Source organism: Benincasa hispida, chromosome 12 (assembly GCF_027475165.1).
Source record: "Benincasa hispida cultivar pf3 chromosome 12, pf3_genome.v1.1, whole genome shotgun sequence".
NCBI classification, from domain to species: Eukaryota; Viridiplantae; Streptophyta; class Magnoliopsida; order Cucurbitales; family Cucurbitaceae; genus Benincasa; species Benincasa hispida.
The window spans coordinates 62,697,307-62,706,680 of NC_143489.1; positions in this window are offsets into that span (position 1 = coordinate 62,697,307).

Below are 9,374 nucleotides of genomic sequence, written 5' to 3' on the forward strand. Positions count from 1 at the left end.
TGATCCTGATCGTGCATGTGGAGATATGTGAGTGGGGGTATCCTGTACAAAGAGTTTGTATAAAACGAAACCATGAAATGATTAGTCTCTCTTTATAACGCCATTACTTGAAGAGACTTACATGTCACTAGGATGACTATAGGTAACTTGACCTTAATCCTGAGTGAGTTGTGAACTCTTTCCTATAAGGGTGATCATTTGATCTGTATGGTGGAAGTAGCCAAATTCACCGACTTTATATGTTTACCATTTGGGGATTTGTCCGAGTAGGGAATTTGGAACACAGTTACACAAGATGAAACTCACTCATTCTTGGTCATAGGCTAAGTAGATAAATTGCTCCCTTAAGGGTTGATTCCAAGTCTTGAACAATGAGGCGTCTTCCCCTCTCACTGGCTACAGAGGGGTCTAGTTTATAGTTAGACTATAATTAATTATTCACTAGAGGGATCGGTGGTACTGAAGAAGTTAGATGTAACTACAGAGGTAAAATGATAATTTGACCAAGCTGTAGTTACGAGCAATTTGTGAAGGGTCAACTTACTGTTGATTGGTTATATCCATGGACACAGAAATATATTTACAGTGCAAAGAGTGCAGTTATTGGTCTTTGGTGGAGTGAACGAAAATTAATAAATGTTGATTAATTTAATTAATCAATCTTGTATCATTGGAACTTCTAATCTATAGGTTAATAAGGTCCCCTTGCTAACTCAATAAGGATTAACTAAGAATCAATTAATTTTGGATTAATTTGAATTGTTTAAATTAATTAAAGAGAATTAATTGTATGAAATGCAATTAATATAATGTATATGGATACATTCTAATATATAAAGTTTGATGAGAGAGATAAATATTTGAATATAATTCAAATATTAGTTTTATGAATAAGATTCATATTAAAACTACAGGTTAAAGTTAATATGAATATGATTCATGTTAAAGCTATAGGTTATGTGAGAGAATGTAAAGTTAGATTATATTTCATATGATATAATATAAACTATAGGTTATGTTATATGTGATATAATATAAAGTTTGGTTTCATTATATTAATTTTAATATATTAAATATGGGAGTTATTCTACGTGATGAAGGGAGTTATTTTGAATAACTCCTCTCATCCTCTAATAACATATTTCATACAGAGTTTTGAGAAGAATATTTTTCTTCTAGGGTAAGTTTCTTGTTTTCCCTTTCCTTTATGTATTTTTAGATAGCATGCTTAAAGTAATGTTTTTTTTTTTTTTTTGCATTTTCTTTGTTTTTTAATTTCTTTCAAAAACGAATTCATTGACACAAAAGCGATCACTCGCATCTGCTGAGGATTTAAATCCTTCATGTTTTTCATTTTAGGATCTGATTCCTAAAAACAGTTAGAGGCTGAAGAGATGATAATGAAAGTAGAGTGGAAAAGTTGTCTCAACTGTTGCTGTAGGGAGTGTGAAGTTATTTTTTTTTAGCAAACACTGTTATTTGTTATTGGATGACATCTATTTGGTTCCTCAAATTAAGAGGGACCTTATTTTAGTTTCTTGCCTAGTTGAACATTCTTTTATGTTTCATTTCTTGGTAATAAAATGTTTATTTCAAGAAATGGATTTGAAATATGTTAAGCTAGTTTAGAAATTAACTTATATGTGCTAAGACCATTAGCATATAACTCACTTCTTAATACTGAAATGTTCAAAATAACAACTTCAAAGACTAAAAGATGAAAAGTTTCTCTTGAAAATGATACCTATCTTTGGCATCTATGTTTGGGTCATATTAATCCAAATAGAATTGAGAGATTGGTAATGAGTAGACTTTTAAGTGAGTTAGAAATGGATACTTTACCAGTATGTGAATTATGCCTTGATGGCAAAATGACTAAAAGATCTTTTATTAGAAAATGTTATAGTGTCAAATAGACCTTGGAGCTTATATATTCAGACCTTTGTGGTCCGATGAATGTTAAAGCCAGAAAAGGGTATGCATATTTCATCTCTTTCATAGATGATTATTCAAGGTATGGTTATTTTTACTTAATACAACATAAGTCTGAAACTCTTGAAAAATTCAAGAAGTATAAGATTGAAGTTGAAAACTTGTTAGGCAAGAAGATAAAAACATTTCAATCAGATCAGGGTGGAGAGTACATGGATTTGAAATTCCAAGATTATTTGATAGAACATGGAATCACATTCTAACTCTCAGCACCAGGTATACCACAACAAAATGGTATATTAGAAAGAAGAAATAGAACCTTGTTGGACATGGTCCGGTTAATGTTGAGTTATACTCCATTGCCAGATTCTTTTTGGGGATATGCAGTACATACTACAGTTTACATTTTGAAGAGATGTTGATGAAGGCATGATAACTTGTAGAAATACAAGTTATTTATATCATCTTACTTAGAATATGCGGCAATAGGAAGGAAAAGTTGCATCAAACATATTAAAATTGGCTTAGAAACGCAGAAAATTGTAAAGGTACCGGAAACACAACCGCTGACACATTGCGATGGCAAAAAGGATGTCTAAATCTTTGTTTTGTAGGTAACAGGTATCACCGCATGCAACGATTGCTCGTGGACAAGAAGAACAACGCATTCTCGGGGATTTTGTGTCACAACATGAGACGATTTCTCATGGACAAAAAGAGCAATGCATTCTTAGGGATTTTGTGTCACCACATGCGACGATTGCTCGTGGACAAGAAGAGCAACGTATTCTCGGGGATTTATGAAATTGTACAGCTTTTCTGATGTACAACCTGACAAATGGAACGTGGAGTAGAGCGGACATTCCCACCAAGCCTCGACAGGAAAAAGTAACTTTTCAGAGTGGGACCACTGACGCAGGAGGTGCTGAGGTCTATAAATAGCAACATCAACACTCAGCAGAAAAAACATAGACACATAGAGGGAGAAAATAGAGAAAAAAATCACACGGAAAAAGAGAAGCTCTGTGCAAGGGTCATTCTTTCCTCGAGAACTCTTCTGAGAAGAAAGTTCTCCACCTCATTCCTCCATCATGCCGGCAAGTAAAATAGCTCCGATCGGGATTCGTAGAAAGACATTGACATGCTGCTTTCATTTATTCTTACTTTTCGTTCATCGATTGTTGTTCATTTTTTGTCTTTCATTCATATCTTTGTAACAAATGCTTTATCTTTACTAGTTAATATCATTATCATGTTCATGTTCATCTCTCTATTCACCATAACGCATTCATCTTCCATTTCTCTCACCATGAGTAACTAAACCTCTAGGGTGCTGGGGAAAGTTTGAGCGAGTAAGTCAACCTATGTTGAAGAAGTTAGCTAAGTTTAATTAACGCATGCTAGATGACATCTTCACCTATGAGAGTAGAAGTGAAGATGCTAATCTACCTCTCGAAAGAAGGTTGATAGAATGCGTTAACTAAAGTAAGAAGTATTTCTAACGATGGAAATAACCTTGCGTTTGCAAGCGTCCATTCCTGATCATCATAGAGATATGGTGACGCAGGCGATCACCAAAAGGTGTAAGCTAAAGGAAGACAGAACCTTAGTTGCGTCCTCAATAGGATTGGCAAACTTGCGATATTCTTTCCCCAAACCCGTGCTCACTCTGATCCGATTCACAAGACTTGCCATCGCATTCTCTCATACACACCTTGCACAAATTTAGATTTATTTACCTGCTTATTCATTTACCATCACATTTTACCATTTACCTGTTTATTCATTTATCATCGCATTTTACTCTTTACATCGCATTTTACTTTTCAGCAAATCACAATATTAATTTGATTACGGTCGCATATATCACATCATTGTCGTATTAGCATTGTAATCCCCGTGTTCGACCTCAGATCACACTAAAAAACTTGCGGTGGAATTATACTTGGTTTCAACGCAAGAAAACTTGTGACACGCATAAACTATATGAACGCATTCTACAGTGAATTTTGTAGTATCACATATATTATCTAGAAGTATGATTAAGATATCGCATCGCATAACGCATATAGTATATCATCATATCTTTGCGGTGGCATTACATTCCATTGCACAACAAGTTTTTGGCGCCGTTGCCGGGGACTTGGCAGCTAATAGTTTGTTGAATTTTGTGTTTTCACAGGCACCTTTTTTACCTTGGGAGTATTGTAGCTTGTGCGACCAAGTTTTAAACAATATATGAAGTGTAGGCGATGCGCCGAAAGCTAGTATTGACCCCGAGATAGAAAGGCAATCAGTCGCATGAGCTGAAAGCAGTTATAAGCGCGTAGCGACCAGCATGCGCCCAACAATTGTCGGAAGTTCCAATGGTCAAGACGAGCCTCTTGACCCAAGCAGTTGAGATCAATCTCCTACATGGAAGACTCCTTGCAATGCCTCACTTCAATTTCTCCAGGAATGACTTCTATTCTATCTTTGCTTTGCTTTCCTAGTTAGTTTATTTTTAATGTTATTTTGGATATGCGGTTGATTCTTGGATGAGGTGCATTCGCTCCTTGTAGGTGCGCCAATAATTCTCCTCGGTGCGCAGTTACAAAGGAAGAATCCTCTCCATCATTCAACACATGGCTTTGACTGCATGAATTCTAAAGCATGGTCGTAAGTGTTATTCTACTCGAAGGTTCTTTTCTTGCTATCTTGTACGCATTATCATTTTGAAATTTTCTTTTTCAGTTGCCTACCTTTGTGTTGATAATATAGCATCTATGATGGTACTTATAATTCACTATATCGGCTAACTAAACATCGCAAGGCTCACCTCACTTTTAATAGCTTCTTCAAGGTTTGTCAGTTTAAGTTTCGTTATGTGTAAACCTCTGCTCAAACATTTGTTACCACATTTCTGATGAGTTTGTCTTTAGCTTTTCGGCGAAAGTGCTGCTGCTCTCTAAGTTTGGGGGTGGCAGTGGTCCCAAAAAATGTGTTCACTACATTGCGATGCTATATATATTGAAAAAAAAATGTTCGAGAATAAAAACTCCACTGTCAGCGTAAAGAGAAAACTCAAGCTGATAAGAGCCAAAACGAAGAACGTAACCAGATTCGACGCCACATTCTAATAATAAATCGCAAGGCTTTGAATTGTTTTAAATGGACGCATTGTTAAAAGCTAAACGCAAAGTTGTGGAGAATGGGTAAAAAGTTTATTAGCAGAGGCTTACCTAATTTAAGCCTAGAAAAGATCTCTTTGAAAAAGTAGCCGAAGTTGAGGAGAGCGTTGTTGTCAAGGTTAGAGGTATGAGTAAATTATATTTTGAGAGGCTGGTCATCACAAAGGAAAGCTAGAAGGTGAATTATGAATTTCCTAAGCATAAAACATGCTTAAGGACAAACATGATTCTAAGTTTGGAGGTATGATGATGGGTAGAAATGTACGTTATTATAGGTCTTTTATTTAGAATTATGAGGGTTGATAAGTAGAATATGAGGTGATTATACTAAGAATTCATGAGAAAACGAGATTGCGTCAATCGACATTGAAAATCTTGGCTAACCCACTATTATGCGTTATTTTGCATCCAAATGTTTATTTTTGTAGCTAACATAGGAATCGATTGCATGCGGGGAATCTCTCCATTGCAGAGGCGATCGCATACGTTCGACGCATGGTTGTTGCGACCATTAACTGCATGCGTCCATCGCATAGAAATTGCAGCTACAGAGTAATAATCATAATAGAGGGATGAACGCAAGGGTGATGGAATACAATGATACTTCGGAAACAAAGCATGAACGCATACCTCGGGAGTATCAAAAGTTGATGTTGACATTTCACCTACCACGCCATTAGTAGCAGAGATTCAGAGCAAGTTCATCACGCTGTTAGCTGTAGAATTTCAAAGAAGAACCATTAATGGTGTCGACGATCAAGCTCTATAAATAGAAGCCTTAGAGCCCAACTTCAAATAATCTGAGCTTCTGCCTTAGGGTTGATCCTTGTGATCTAGACGAAAGTGTGAGAAGATATTCTTGAGAGTCCTTCATTCCTTTAACCATTCCGAGTGACGATCGGAGCTCCGTCGGAGTTAAATCTCAAGAGAGACTACTACACCGCCCATCCATGGCACCACCGACAGTCTTGACACACATCTGATGGAAGTAAGACATTGCCTCCATCTGGCCCTCCATTTCTCTTCTATCTTTGTATTGTATTACATTTTGGCTTAAAAGATTAATACATTTTGTGATCAATGCATTTCTATATTCCCTTCGATTTCATCTTTATTTACTTTTTCTTATCATTCTTTACCTTTATTGCACGACTAAGTAAGATTGCTAGAGTATCACATACTTAATCATGCTATATAGACATATGAAGCATGTAGCAAACCACCGAGAGGTGTGCGTTGCGTGAGTGTTGTGAGAAAATCCTCTTTTCTTAGTATGAAGTTGTAGCAACACTTGTCTATGAGTAGTCGTAATGCTTGTCTATAAGAAAAATCAACAGCGACTAACTGCCCAAGAGGGAAGTAGTTGAACGCATTAAGCAAAGTAAGCAGTGTTCCTAGAGATAGGAATAATCTTATGTCAACCATGCTTTATGTGATTACCTTGTCTTATGAGCGCATCATTCATCATTTAGGCATACTTGAGAGAGTAGTCTGAAAACCAAATATAGGCTTGAAAGAGTCAGATTGCATCACATAAGCAGGAATAGAGGCTTAGAGATAAGTTATGTTTGCTATTACACAACATATGCATCCTATAGATAGGATATGAAAGTATGCAGTCACATCGCATGCGTCCAGAAGTAGGATACGGTGGTATGCGGTCATCTTGTTTATGTGTGGGAGCACGTGAGCAGAAATAGAGACTTAGACATAAGTCCTCTCGACACTATCGCATATATATCACATGCGTCTTTGTCAAGTGTGTATAGCATAATCGCATAGCTTGCACTGGCTGAGGTTGCCCTTGCGATCAAGCTTAGTGATGTGGTGAAGTCATCCCCACCATTTTATCTATTTTCTTATGCATTTTATTACGTGTTAATAGTTGTCGCGTCTCTAACTCTCATAGTTATACTTCCACTGCTTAATCTGTTAATTAGGAGTAGGAGTAACGCATAGCCCTTAAACTTCAAATTCTTTTATTCTTCACCACAACATATTACTTCATAACATTTAGCTACAAGTCCCTGAGTTTGACCTCGGATCACCCCGAGAAACTTGCGATCTTGTTACTTGGCGAGAGAGCAAGAAAACTTGTGGCATGAACACATGGTTATTGCATAGATTCTTAGACGCATGTTGCATATCCTTTAGTCCAACGCATGACCAGCGATGCATGAAGAACGAACGATGAACATATATTTATTTACTCCATTTCCCACGCATCAAGACACATCGAGTCAGGTACATCATTATCAAGCGTTGAGACTATCTCGACATAGTGGGAGGGTTATGAATCATCTACACATTATGTGGGTTTTATTGAAGCCCAAGTCATCGTACAGATGATGAAATTGAGGATTCATTATCCTTGCAGAATGATGTTGAAAAAGATGAGTGGATTAACGCCATGGATCAAAGAAATAGAGTCTATGTGCTTCAATTTTGTCTGAGATCTTGTAGATCGACCTGATAGCATAAAAATTATAGATTGCAAATAAATCTACAAGAGGAAAAGATGTGTAGATGGTAAGGCACAAACCTTTAAGGCTAGATTAGTGACAAAGGATTGTACCTAGGTTGAGGAAGTGAACTATGAAAAAACTTTCTCACTTGTTGTCATGTTAAAATATATCCGAATACTCCTGTCCATTGCATCATAATATGACTACGAGATATGACAAATGGATGTCAAGACTGCCTTTTTTTGAATGATAATCTTGAAAAGTGTATCTACATGAAACAACCAGAGGGATTCATTGAACAAGGTCAAGAGCAAAAAGTTTGCAAGCTTAAATAGTCCATTTATGGGCTGAAACAAACACATAAATCTTAGAATATAAGGTTTAATACTGCGATAAAATCTTATGGCTTTCATTAGAATATTGATGAACCTTGTATCCATAAGAGAATAATCAATAGTTCAGTAGCTTTTCTAGTGTTGTATGTGCATGATATCCTACTAATTGGGAATGATGTAGATTTACTAACGGATGTAAAGAAATAACTAACCGCTCAATTTGAAATGAAATATTTGGGTGAGGCGTAGTTTGTTCTAGGAATCCAAATCATAAAGAATTGTAAGAACAAAATGCCAGTCTTGTCTTAGGCATCATATATTGACAAGATGCTTGTCAGATATTAGATGCACAATCCCAAGAAGGGTTTATTACCTTTCAGGCATGAAATTATATTGTCTAAGGAGCAATTCCTAAGACTCCTCAAGAGGTTGAGAAAATGAGACGGATTCCCTATGCATCGACTATGGGCAGCCTTATGTATGCCATGTTGTGTACAAGGTCTGATATTTGCTATGTAGTAGGGATAGTCAGTAATTATCACTCTAATCCAAGATATGATCACTGGACCACAATTGAGACCATCCTCAATATCATAGGAGAATGAGGGACTATATGCTTATGTATGGAGCTAAGAATTTGATCCTTATAGGATACACTGACTCTGATTTTTCAGACTTATAGGAATTCTAGAAAATCCACATCAGGATCAAAGTTCACTCTTAACGGAGGTACTATAGTTTGGTAGAGTGTCAAGCAAGGTTGTATTGTTGGCTCTACCATGGAGGTTGAATATGTAGTTGCTAAAGAAGCCGTTTGGCTTAGGAAGTTCTTGATGAATATGAAAGTTGTTCCAAATATGACTTTGCCTATCACACTTTGTTGTGATAATAATGGTGACAAACTCCAATGAACCTTGAAGCCATAAGTTTATTACATGAACGACTTGAATCAAATTGTTTGTAACACTTACAACACTTGTAACGTTTACAAAGTGGGTCATATCCATAGTGTTACTAGGACAAGGTACCCAACTCTACATACATTATAGACCTTTTAGGTTATTACTGGAACATGATCCAACTGTATGTCTACCACATAATGTTCAAGTTATATTAAATAATCATAGATCTTAGTTTAATGGATTAAGTTATGCAAAACTAATAAATGAATAAAATACTTATTTATTTTATTAATAAATAATATATTTATAAGATTACAAACTATGAGACTTATGACATAAATCCCAACAATCGATAAGTCTACTTTTAGTCAAGAAGAAACTAGAGGTTCTGAAAATATTGTTCTTATTATTTATGTGATATGGCTTGTAACTTTATTGAGATTGAACAGGTCCTATTGGTACATTTTGTAAGACTGATGTTATTTCAGAAGATGTTTGTGAAATTGTTGATGCTTTTGTCTTAGTTTCTACTTGTATTGATTCTACAAATAACCCTGCTAAGTTAGAGTT